Raw genomic sequence first — 13157 nt, forward strand, 5'->3', positions numbered from 1 at the left:
AATGACTCAAAGTCGTCCTTCTCAAATAGAGGTTGCTTCAAGTGTGGAGAATCTGGTCATATGATCAAAGATTGTCCAACATGGACGAAACGTGAGAAGACAAAGAGAGAATTCAAGCAAGTTATGATGGCTTCGTGTTGGGGAGACCTTGACTCAGAAGATGACGAGGAATCTAAAGACGACGAAGTAGCAAACCTTTGTCTCAGCAGTGTTAGTCTTGACCTAATCTTCGACAGTGACGATGAAAGCACAAATTCTCACTCAAACTATTGCTTTCTTGGAGAATCAGACGAAGACGATGATGAAGAGGTAAGTTACCTTGAGCTTAAGAAACGTGTTAGAAAATTGTCTAAAAGTGCTTTAATTGAATTCTTTGAACAATCTCTTGATAAGTGTCACGAACAGGATCTGGAATTGAAAGATCTAAAGGAACAGATTCTCGAAATTGCGGAAGAGAATCATACTCTCAAGACTAAAGCTAAGAAGTTGAAATCTAAAGTTACAGCTGAGAAAGCTATAACATTAGATTCTACTAAGGCTGAAAAGAAGGAATTAGAGTCCAAGGTTATAGGTAATGAAGCTATAACTTCTGACCTAAAGCTTAACATCAAGCATCTTCAAGCCAAAGTTATAGCTAATGAAGCTATAACTTTAGAACTTAGAAAAGTCAAAGAACTTTTGGAAACTAAGGTCACATCTAATGAAGAAGTGATCTTAGATCAAAAGAAAGAGATAGATTCTCTTTCAAAGCAATTGAAAGAATCTAAGACCGATATGATTAACGTTAAGAAACACCACACCGATGTTGTGTTCATTCTTAACAAACGATTCCAAGACTTTCGTGACAACTTTAAAAAGGACAATGATGTAGATCATAAGAAATGTCAAGAGGAAATTAAAACCCTAAAAGACCTTCTTCTACACGCTAGAAAGGTCCATGACAAGTGGGAAGGTAGCACAAAAGTCCTAAACTTCCTAACCGAACAATCTGACAATAATATGAAGATGGGGTTAGGACATGAGTGCTATAGCCGTAGAGATCACTCTAAATGCAAATCAACACCTTCGGATTTTGATTTTAGAAAAAGGAAATATGTTGATCTTCCTGAATATTTGATTTGCAATTACTGTGGTCATACGGGTCATATCCAAATCAATTGTGTCAAAAAGGCTCATGATTTACGAAAAAATGCCGAACATGCCAAAACTGTTGACACAGTTGATGAGGATAAGGAAACTTCCACTAACGAACCTAACGAAGAAAGGAACAACAAATTTCGTTGGTTTTATGACATGGCCTTTGACTACTCTAGGAAACCTAGCACCTCACAAAGCCCTTGTCAATCTCAACCTAGTAAACCAATTAACAAGGAAAACAATCAAGAACGACCTAGAGAAATTCCTTGACACAGAGAAATACCAAGACCTAGAGAAAACCCTAACCCTAGAACTCCTCTCAAGCCAAACAAACCTAAAGTTAGAAAAACGGTCATTAGACGTGTCTGGGTTCGAAAGGATTTAGTGTTTAGAGTAACTAATCATAAGGGACCCAACTTAGTTTGGGTACCTAAAAACTGCATCTAATCCTTTATGCAGGAAGAAGTGAAAGAAAACAATCAATGGTATCTTGACAGTGGATGTTCAAGACACATGACCGGAGATAAGAATCTATTTCTTTCACTCAAGCCCTTCAACGAGGAAAAGTGACGTTCGGGGATAACAAAAAGGGAAAAGTAATCGGTGTTGGCAAAATCGGAATTTCTAAGTCTCACGCAATCAGTGACGTTTATCTCGTAGACGGCCTAAAACACAATTTGCTAAGCATATCTCAACTATGCGACAAAGGTAACAAAGTAGTTTTTCATACTGACAGTTGTCGCATTATTATTGAAGGAACTAGCAACGTTATTCTTGAAGGCCACCGAAAAAGGAATGTTTATATGGTAGATTTAAATGCTGTGCCTACTAACTCTTTTTCGTGCATGAAAGTTACACTTGATGATCCTTGTTTATGGCATAAACGTTTTGGTCACATTAGCTCACTGACCTTAAAGAAGCTCAAGAAGTGGGACTTGGTTGAAGGGTTGCCTAAGATCAAGTTCGACCAAGAAAAGATGTGTGACACTTGTGCAAGGTGCAAACAAGTAAGATCATCGTTCAAACCTAAAAGAGTAGTGAGCACAAATAAAGCCTTGGAACTGGTACACATGGATTTATGTGGACCTATGAAGGTAAGGAGTAGAGGAGGATCCAGGTACGTCTTTGTTCTTGTAGAGGACTACTCAAGGTATGTATGGCCTATCTTTCTTCATTCAAAAGATGAAACTTTTGATGAATTTGATTGTCTTATGAAACGTGTTCAAAATAAATATAAGACTAATCTTGTATCTATTCGTACGGACCATGGCACCGAATTTGACAACCAAACTTTTATAGAATATTGTAGAGTTAATGGTGTAGGACATAACTTTTCTGCACCAAGAACTCCACAACAAAATGGCGTTGTTGAACGTATGAATAGAACCTTAGAAGATATGGCACGAACAATGCTCTTGTGTAGTGGTTTACCTCGTAACTTTTGGGCCGAAGCCATAAGTACTTCTTGCTACATCCATAATCGTGCTATGATCCGACCTATCCTCAAGAAAACCCCCTACGAACTTCTTAGAGGTCGAAAACCTAATATCTCCCATCTTCGCTGTTTTGGGAGTAAATGTTTTGTACATAATAACGGTAAGAACCGTTTAAGTAAATTCGACCCTAGGAGTGACGAGGCAATTTTTATAGGATATTCAGATCATAGCAAGGCTTACAAAGTATTCAATAAGAGAACTCTCTGTATTGAAGAAAGTGTCCACGTTATCTTTGATGAAGATAACGTGTTCGATAAGCCTTTACAGGATGAGGAAGAAGACTTGGATGAACCCGACTTTCGTCTCTCAAGAGATGATCCCCCGGATTTTGAATTAGAGGACAATGAGATTGAGGGAATAAAAGATGAACTTGATCGTTCCTCAAAAGACAAAAAGGAGAAAGACAAAGTTATAGTTGATGATACTATAACATTGACTCAAGATAAGAACTCCCAAACCAATGTTATAGATGATGTTACTGTAACATTGAATCCAAATCAAGGTGTAGAGTCCGAGGTTATAATCGGATCAAACGCAACACCCGAATTGGATTCAGGGGGAACTTCCACTAATTCCGAACCAAATGAAGTCGGGACAAGCTCAAATAACGATGGAGAACCAAGCACTTCGACGAAGTGGAAATACAAGAACTCACACCCCATGGATAATATTCTTGGAAATATTAAGAAGGGTGTTCAAACAAGACGTTCCTTGAACAATTTCTGCTCTTTCTACTCTTTCCTATCCATGATCGAACCAAAGAACATAAATGAAGCACTTGCTGAATCAGATTGGATTGTAGCTATGCAAGAAGAGCTACAACAGTTCGAAAGAAACAAGGTTTGGCATTTAGTTCCTAGACCAAAAGATCGAACAGTCATTGGAACTCGGTGGGTCTTCAGAAACAAATTAGATGATGCCGGAGTCATTGTCAGAAACAAAGCTAGATTGGTGGTTCAAGGATATAATCAACAAGAAGGAATAGATTATGACGAGACTTTCGCACCTGTTGCTCGTCTTGAAGCTATTAGACTTCTGATAGCATTTGCCGCACACAAGGGAATGAAGCTCTTCCAGATGGACGTTAAGACGGCATTTTTTGAATGGATATTTGCAAGAGGAAGTCTTCATTGAACAACCCCCTGGTTTTAAGAATATCAAATTTGAGGATCACGTTTTCAAATTAGATAAAGCCCTATACGGATTGAAGCAAGCACCTAGGGCTTGGTACGACAGATTATCCAAGTTTCTACTTGACAGTGGATTTAGTAGAGGATCCGTCGACAAAACCCTATTTCTAAAGACGGAGGGTTCGGACCTTTTGGTTGTTCAAATATACGTCGATGATATCATCTTTGGATCGACCAACCGAAGTCTATGCAAATATTTTTCTGAGTTGATGACTTCCGAGTTCGAGATGAGTATGATGGGAGAGTTAAAATTCTTCCTAGGTCTGCAAATACAACAAACAGATGAAGGCATTAAGATCCATCAACAGAAATATATCAAAGAATTGATTCGGAAATTCGGAATGGAAAATTCACACGCTATGCCTACTCCAATGGTCGAGAACAAGAAATTGACATTGGATGAAAACGGTAAATCAGTTGATGAAACTACTTACCGCGGGATGATTGGGTCACTGTTATATTTGACCGCAAGTAGACCCGATATTATGTTTAGTGTATGCGTTTGTGCGAGATATCAATCATCTCCCAAAGAATCGCATATGACGGCCGTAAAAAGGATCTTACGTTATTTGATTGGAACGGCCAACTTATACCTATGGTATCCAATGGAATGCAATTTTGACCTAGTCGGTTATTCTGATGCCGACTACGCAGGATGTTCTCTAGACAGAAAAAGTACGTCGGGTGTCGCCACATTTGTCGGACCATGTATCATCACGTGGGGTTCAAAGAAACAAAATTCGGTTGCTCTCTCAACTGCTGAAGCCGAATATATTGCTGCAGGACTGGTATGTACTCAACTTTTATGGCTTAAGCAACAATTACGTGATTATGGTGTTGATGTAGGATGTATTCCTATTTTGTGTGATAATACTAGTGCGATAATTATTTCTAAAAATCCCGCACAACATTCTCGTACCAAACACATTGAAATAAGACACCATTTTATTAGAGACCATGTTGAGAAGGGGAATATAAAACTTGAATTTTGTAGTACTGAAAAACAATGGGCAGACATTTTGACAAAATCACTAGCTAGAGAACGATTTGAGACTTTACGGTTGGAAATTGGTTTAATCAGTGGTACCTGAGCTTCTGTATTTGTTCAATCTTTTTATGACTGACTAGCTAAGTTAAGATTGTATGACTGTGTCCGTATATTGCGTTGCATGAATAATTTCGTTTATAGAAATATTTTTATCATAAGATTCTATTTGCTATTTAGAATTTAATTGATATACAAACTTATTCTTATCACAATAAATAAAACACACCATATTATTTTTATCTTTCCATAACACAAAAATCTCTCAAACAAGCTCACAAATACACGGCTCATCTGTCCTATATCAAACCAACTTCCTAATTCATGTCTTATCACCATAAATTTCCATACTTATCACTTTCCTATTCCTAATTAAAGACACTTACCATATTACACCTCCACTAGTTAACCTTAAAACCTACACCTATATCTACCCTTGCGTGACCCGTCCACCCATCCCCACTTGCTCACTTTTTCTTCTTCCAAATTTTTACCATCATTACACATCTTCTCCTTTACTCAAACAATCACCATCATCCCCTTTTTCAACACATCACCATCATCATGCATTCATCTCATGCAAAAAACACCCGATCCTCAACCCGTCACCACCAAAACCGTCCCTTTCCTAACCCAACATCACCTTTACCACCACATAATCCTCATTCCATGAATCATTCTTCACCACAACCAAACTCAAACTCACCCCTGTTTCGTAGTCGGGATGAATCGGTTTCCGAAGGCAAAAGACGCCGTCTTTTCAAGGGTAAAAATAAAGTTGTTGTTGATGATAGTGAAGCTATTGTGGAAGAACCCGAGGTGATAGTTCGGAACGTTGTTGCTCGTACTCTGCTTAGGGATGCTTCGAAAGCCGCGACAAAGGAAGGGTTGAATCGTGTTCGGCTTACTCATGATGAAAGCATCTTAGTTAATCGAGTTTTGAGGTATTCCATTCATGGTGGTCGGTACTATCCGAAATCTTGGTTGGTTAGTGTACCCGCTCTTGCTTTCTTTGTTAATTTTCTTGATTTTCAAGGGTGGAGTCACATAAGTCAGTTTTCGGGTCCTATATACCCGGTTGAGGTGGTACAATTCGTTGCTAGTGTGTCAATCAAGAAAGGTGTCTTGCATGCGGTTGTTAATGGTGTCGATGTTACCGTCTCTGTTTCGGATTTTTGCTCTGCTTTTTCGGTTCCCGATGAAGGAATTGAATTAAATCCGAGTCTTGAGTGGTCTAATGTTGTGAGTTAGAAGGAGTTGTTAGTAAAGAAGTATTTTGAGGAGATGACGGAGGGTGTCAATATCGTGGTTCGACCTCTCTCGGCTAAGATCAAGTTCCTTTTAAATTTTTTGTGGAACACAGTGGTGCCGAGGAGAGGAGGCCGTGATAAGGTGTCGAGTTATGAGGCGATAATGGTTTATTCTTGGTTGGAAGGTCAGAAGGTGAATTTGGGTAGTGTTGTCTTGCATCGTATCATTCAGACTAGTCTTACGGTCACTAAGGATAAGTTGAGCACTACAATCGATTTGCCGCATGGTATGTGGATATCTCGTTTGTTGGAAATTAAGAGAGTGGTAGGGCTGGCGATTCACGGTGTTAGTGCTCGGGATTGTATGTGTGACAAATTGATCAAGCTCATGGGTCTTGTTGTTGATGGACCCGAGTTGATTCTTGCAAATGATGTTGAGAAAGCCCCGGTGGATTCGGGTTTAGGAGCTATGGAGTCGAAGTTGGAGGGGTTTATGAGTGGTTTAATGGAGAAATTCGAGGAGCATTCGGCTAGTTTGGCTACGGCATTTTCACGGGTTGGACCATCTCGGTCTTTAGACTCGGGTTTGGATGCTAGTCGGGTGTACTCGTGGATGGAGGATGTGGACAAGAGATTAGCGGGTTTTGAAAGGGAGCTGAAGGCTATTCGTGGGGAAGTGTTCCCACACGGTGATCGTCTCACTTTCCTTACGAGTCAGGGTGGTGCTTTGGTGATGCACGGGAAAGCGATGGCGGGTGATCAAGCTTTCACGTTGGAAGCTACAAAGGCTCTTTCCTTGAAGGTGCTTAATTTTGAAAGGAGCATTGGTACTCTTTCACAGTTGGTTCAGAGCTCGTTTGACCGTCCGGATGCTTTAGAGCACCGTACTAGACCCGACTACGTGAACCCCTATAAGACCCGCAACATCTGATTCCTCTCGTCCTACCCTCATTAGCCCATACCTTAATTAGCTTTTCTTTTATTTTTCTTAATGGTGTGTTAAACAAACTCTTATTCGGCCCATTTTTGCAATGCACTTGTGGTTATGGCCCAAGTGTTCTATTAAACATGTGTTCATTCGGCCCACTTTGGCATTAAACATGTTTAATTCTTAGTTTGTATGCTAATTATCTTTTGGATGCTTCTAGTTTTGCGTGTTATTATTATTTCTTATGACGTTTTTATCTCTTGTCTCGTCGTATATTATTCTAGTCATTTTTGATTTGTTCTTAGCTTTTCGATGATGTCAAGAGGGGGAAAGAACGTCTATAGTAAGCATCTACCTAAGCTTGCTCCTTGTCAAGACCAATTGTCTCTTAAAGTCCTTAAAGTTTCGGTTTTGATAAATTTGTCTTGATCTTGCGTTAATCTTTATTATCAAATAACAGTATTATATTGAGGGGGAACTTTTTAATTAGTCACAATTTTAGGAGACTTGCCATCATCAAAAAGGGGGAATTTGTTGGACCATATAGCTTATATGTTTATGTTTTGATGATGTCAAGGTGTTTTACATTTTATATACTTGTTGCGTGTAATCGTTTGTTAAGTATCTTAGAACTAACCTATTATGAGCAACAAAGAGGATTGTGACAATTGCATAAGAAGTTCAAGCCTTCGTTCAAGATCAAACAAATTCAAGATTCATTCAAGTATCATGTGAAGACGAAGTTCGTCTAAAGATTTATCAAGCTTGGATGATGACGTAGCCTATACTCGAAGATCTCCTTGAAGATTAGAATAGTATAGGTTATTATCTCATAATGGTAATTAAGAATGAGGTTCTTGATTAGTAAAGTTATAGCTTTGCAGCTATAACCTTATTAGTTAAAGAGCTCAATGTTATAGCTCTTCTACTATAACATTGAAATGCTAAGTTTTTGTACACGACTAATAAACTTTTCGAAAATCGTTTTATTATTGTTTAAAGTTTATCTTAAATGTTTTAATGAAATTATTTATTTTTATAAAGCCCGGTTTAGTGAGGAGTCCGGTTTTATGATAAGCGTTAATTGGTGGTTATGATGGATCAACTTATGAGTTGGACCTTACTACCAATTAGGGTTTCCATATAGCCTCTCTTTGAAACCTAAATTCTAATTATATTAAGATTAGGGTTTTCATGGTTCACGAGCATATGAGCCGTGATATGCCGTGTTACCTAAGAGATATTCAGTAAAGATTTTATTCTATAATAAGATCTTTACATATCTTATATATCTTACTTAATATATTTAATTATGTAAAAGATATTCTTGCTTTAGGAAATCTTATCATAATCTTAGAATTTATAGTAAAGATAATATTTAGAAAGATTATATTCTATCTTTTAGAATATTCTTTATTATCTTTTAAGGCTTTTAGGAAAGAGATAATAAGAAGATATAATTTGTAATTATATCTTATTATTTTCGGCTATTAGGGTTTGTATAGAAACCGTGTAGTCTATCTCTTCCTTTCCTATAAATACTTTGCTATTTACAACATCTAACGTAGAGACCTTAAGCATAAAAATTGTTTTCTTATTTAAAAAGCAAACCGTGTGTTTTAATCATAAAAACCAATTTGCAATTTTGAAAGGTCGTGTGTCATAAAACTGGCATACTTGTTCTTCATTTATCGTTATAAGATAATAGTGCTTAGATTGATTTCTTAACTTGTTCATTAACGTGAACCTTTGTTAGAATCATTAGTGCTTTCTTATTAGCGTAAGTTAGTCACTCGAGTATTTAACGGTACTCATTGAGTTACAGCTAGAGTTAGTTGTACGTGTTGGGTTATTAAATTTGTAATCCGTAGAAAGGTACCAAATTTATTAATCGAGAATATTGGACGTAGGTTTCGACTTGTGAAACTGAACCACTTCAAAAATCCGTGTGTCTCTTCTTGTTTCGTTCTTTTGTTTATTTCGCTCATCATCGTTAGTTGATTAGTTAAAGTTTAATCAATAAACTTTAAATATTCAATTACATACGCACAATCGAAAAAGCTTTAAAAAGTTTTAAATCCTCAATTCACCCCCCCCTCTTGAGTATTTTGGATCAATAGACTCTTCAACTCCCAAAGGGCGTTTTATAGAACGATCCGCCATCTGAAAAGTGACACTAGTACATTTTAAGACTCCCTTGTTTAGCTTATCACAGATAGAATATAAGATTAGACTCACACTAGCACCTAAATCACATAAAGCTTTATCAATAGTATAGGTGTCAATGGTGCATGGAATAGAATAGCTACCGGGATCTTTTATCTTAGGAGGGGACTTAATTTGCAAAAGAGCACTACACTCGGCGGTGAATGCTATAGTTTCAATATCATTAAAAGTCCTCTTCTTAGTTAAAATATCTTTCATGAACTTAGTGTAAGATGGAATTTGAGTAATTAATTCGGTAAAAGGAACGGTTACTTATAGATTGTTCACCAATTCTATGAACTTACAAAATTGAGTTCCTTTTGGAGCTTGGCCAATCTATGAGGGAAAGGCACTTTGTCTTTTTCTGGCACTCTAACTTCAACATCTTTCTTTGGAGGAGCATCCTCCACATCTTTCACTTTCTTAACAACAATGGGTTCATCCATTTTCTTGGGAATAACTTCAGCTTTCTTTGCATTGGGAGAAACTTTTATTTTAACAAGTATCTCCTCACTTTCTTTGGGAATAGGTGGCTCATCATATTTGGTACCACTTCTCAAGGTAATAGCAATAACGGTATCATGTGGTTTCTCACCTTGTGGTGGTAGTTGACCTGTCTATCTTTGAGAGCTTGATGAGGCTAGTTGAGCCATTTGATTCCCTAGAATTTTGATTGTAGCATTGTGAGCTTGGTCACTCTATTGCATTTGTGCCAAAAATTCAGTTTGGGTCTTATCCATTTGCATCACCAAGGCTTCAAGTTTTCTTCCCCCTTGGTTATTTTGTTGGGAATTTGGAGGTGGACCTTGGGTTGGTTTTAAGTTTTGTCGAAAGTTTTGTTGAGGTGGCCTTCGATTTTGATTTGGATAGCCCAGTGGATAATCGAACCTTTGTTGTGGGAAAAAATTGTTTTGTGGTTGTTGGGGCATAAAAGTATTTTGTGGTTGAGGATTTAGCACAGTATTGCTTTTTTTGGAAATGAACTTTGCCTAAAGCTTTGAAATCCACAATGGTGGCTTGACATAAGGTGGTGCAATGGCCCGCACCTCAGCAACATTCACAAACTACAATTTGGTTAGTAGTGGACATGGCATTGACTTTTTGAATAGACGAGGCCGCATTTTGAGTCTCCAAGTTTTGTTGAAGCAGGGCAATTTGAGCCTTCAAGATGGAAGTATCGGAAGCCTCCTCCTTAGTATTTTGTGGCATATTTTGGGAATTGACATATTGGGAATCATGCTTCGCCATGAATTTAATTGTGGCATGATCAATATCGGTGTCAATTTGATCAAACCGCCCATTGTTGGCGGAATCAAGAACTCGTCGGGACTCGGCATAACATCTATTGTAGAATGTTATAGCGAGAAACAAAGGATCCAACTCAAGATGTGGGCATTGTCTTTGCAACTTCTTGTATCTCTCCCAAGCTTCATAAAGGCTCTCTAGCCCTTGGTGACGGAACCCCGTGATTTGGCTCCTCAAGGTTTGAGTTTTCTCCGGTGGAAAATACTTTTGATAGAAAGTAAGAGCCGAAGTCTCCCAAGTGTTGATCTCCATGGCGGTTCTATCAAGGCTATTGATGCATAGCTTAGCCTTGTCCTTCAATGAAAAAGGGAAAAGTATCTCCCTTATTTGATATTGTGTGACTCCCGTTCGTCTAATCATGGAGAAATAGTCAAAAATGTTTTGCACATGCAAATTGGGATCCTCTAAAGGACTTTCCCCAAATGGCCTCATCTCCACAAGGCCAATGAAAGCCGGTTTGAACTCGAACTCCGCGACTCCAATTTGGGTAGTAGTGATATCCCTTGGAAGCATAGCCGAGGTGGGCTTGGAATGATCGGAAAGTTTCACCATCTTTTTGATTGGAGATGGCGGTGGTGGTGGAGATGATGAACTAGAAGATAGTTGGTACGAATGCGACCCAAACCACATGGACTAGAAGATTCGACAAGCTCCTTGAAATAATTGAATCGGCTACAAAAAGTTCTCTCGGGCTCCGGATCAAAGGGAATCAATTCTCCGGTACGAGAGGACCTGGGCATAAGACAACAATAATCCTTAAAAAACTTGCAAGTAACGGTCTCAAGGAACAAGTGTTCCTTAAGACTAAAGAAAACAAGATAGAAATCAACAATTCTAAACGCAATAAAATCGTGCTCCCCGGAAATGGCACCAAAATTTGATAGGCTATCACACACCTAACAAAGATACTCTAAACTCGGCTAACAAATTAATGTGGTAAAGTAGGGGTCAAACGCAAGGAAATGGGAATTGCGTAATGAATTGGTATGAGTAGAATTCTATCTAGGTCGATTCGATTGTTTGGCTGGTTTGATTGTTAAACTTGTAAATAAAACGATGTAAAATAAATATGATAAAAGAGTCTAGGATAGTCGGGTCACACATGCAAATATATAGATGTAACACCCCCATTTATTCCCAATAAATAGATTTGTTACCATCTCGGTTGCCCGATGTAGATACCTCATTTCTACATCTCCCGCCAACCACCCAGTGATGATTGGGCCGCATGTTTGATACGCGGAATGATTTATGACAGTCCGTAAGTTCATTGTTAAGTGATAGCTCAAACACTCGAGTCAACCCCTGGGTCGTCATCTACGCACCTATACGGTCGTTTTGACAGTAATTAGAGTTCATTTGGAGTGCGGGTCAAAAACCGCTTCATTTTCTAAAAACCGTTTAAATGTCGAGTCCGAATATTCCGGAATGTTCTAGAATTCTCTAGATATTTATTCCTAATTAAAATTAATATTTAAGTAAATATCTACCGTAATATTGTGTTTCATGGAATAAGTGTAAATCTACCGAAATTCTATAAACAAACGCGGAAATCTTTCTTGTCGAGGAGGAAACCGCTGGAGAAAACACGCAGCAAATGCAGCGCCTCTTTGAAGAAACGCAGTAGTTGCTGCGCCTCTTCTCCAGTCTTCTTTTCGCATTTTCCAGAATATTTTCGAGATTGATTTCTAAATCCATGTCGTTCCAAAACTCTACCATATGTTTAGTATAAATAGAGGCCTTCGGCCTCCATATTTGGTATGCGAGTGTTCCGCCCTTCCTCTCTCTCTCTCTCTCTCTCTCTCTCTCTCTCTCTCTCTCTCTCTCTCTCTCTCTCTCTCTCTCTCTCTCTCTCTCTCTCTCTCTTTTCATTCTAGACTACGATATTGTCTTTCGACGCCTACGTGCTTGATTTATCGACCACGTAAGCTAAGATAATTCTGAGTCCTAGTAACGTTGCATAGACCGACCAACATGACCAACTCCACCTTTAATCAACCTAATCAATCTACTAAATCCTCTAACGAGGGCACTTTCCATGCATATTCGAGTCAAGCAATCACTAAATGATAACTTTAGTCAATCTCATTTCGTCAAACATATAAGTGTGAGGGTGTAAATCCCATTTTATTATTGTACTTTTATTTTGTATCAATTAATGTAAATCTATATCAAGAGCACGTTCGAAAACCGATTTACAATCCACCTTTTAAAGCCGTTTTTACGAAACAACAGAGGTCAGACGTCAAGAAGAAACTCAGCAGCAGCTGCGCCATCAGGATGGATCGCGGCCTTGCTGCGCCTCTTCCAGAGGCTGCCTGTTGCTCCCGCTCTTCTTCTTCCTCGACTTCCTGCAAAATTCCTCCTTTTCTTATTCTTTCATTTTCCTTCGTTCTCTTTGTTATTTCAGTATATAACTCATATTTAAACAACTCCCTTTTAATTACAATGCTTAATTTGTCCTTAATCCTGAGTAATTTAATACTTGCGGGTTTTCGCCGTTTTAATTCAAATAGATTCTTCGAGGTTTCGGCTTGTTTATGTCGAGGTTCTGGAATCCCAATTTGATACATAAGTTTTCTTCCGAATCTTATTTGTCCT

At 38.4% G+C, this 13157-nt stretch overlaps 1 non-coding gene across 1 annotated transcript; it reads left to right on the plus strand.

The window, feature by feature from the left end:
• Positions 1 to 10629: 10629 nt before the first annotated feature.
• LOC141635246 (small nucleolar RNA R71) lies at positions 10630 to 10736 on the plus strand. Its single transcript, XR_012539945.1, has one exon. It is a non-coding gene; the product is annotated as a small nucleolar RNA R71 (small nucleolar RNA).
• The last annotated feature ends 2421 nt before the right edge of the window (positions 10737 to 13157 follow it).

Source organism: Silene latifolia, chromosome Y, assembly GCF_048544455.1.
Source record: "Silene latifolia isolate original U9 population chromosome Y, ASM4854445v1, whole genome shotgun sequence".
Lineage (NCBI taxonomy): Eukaryota > Viridiplantae > Streptophyta > Magnoliopsida > Caryophyllales > Caryophyllaceae > Silene > Silene latifolia.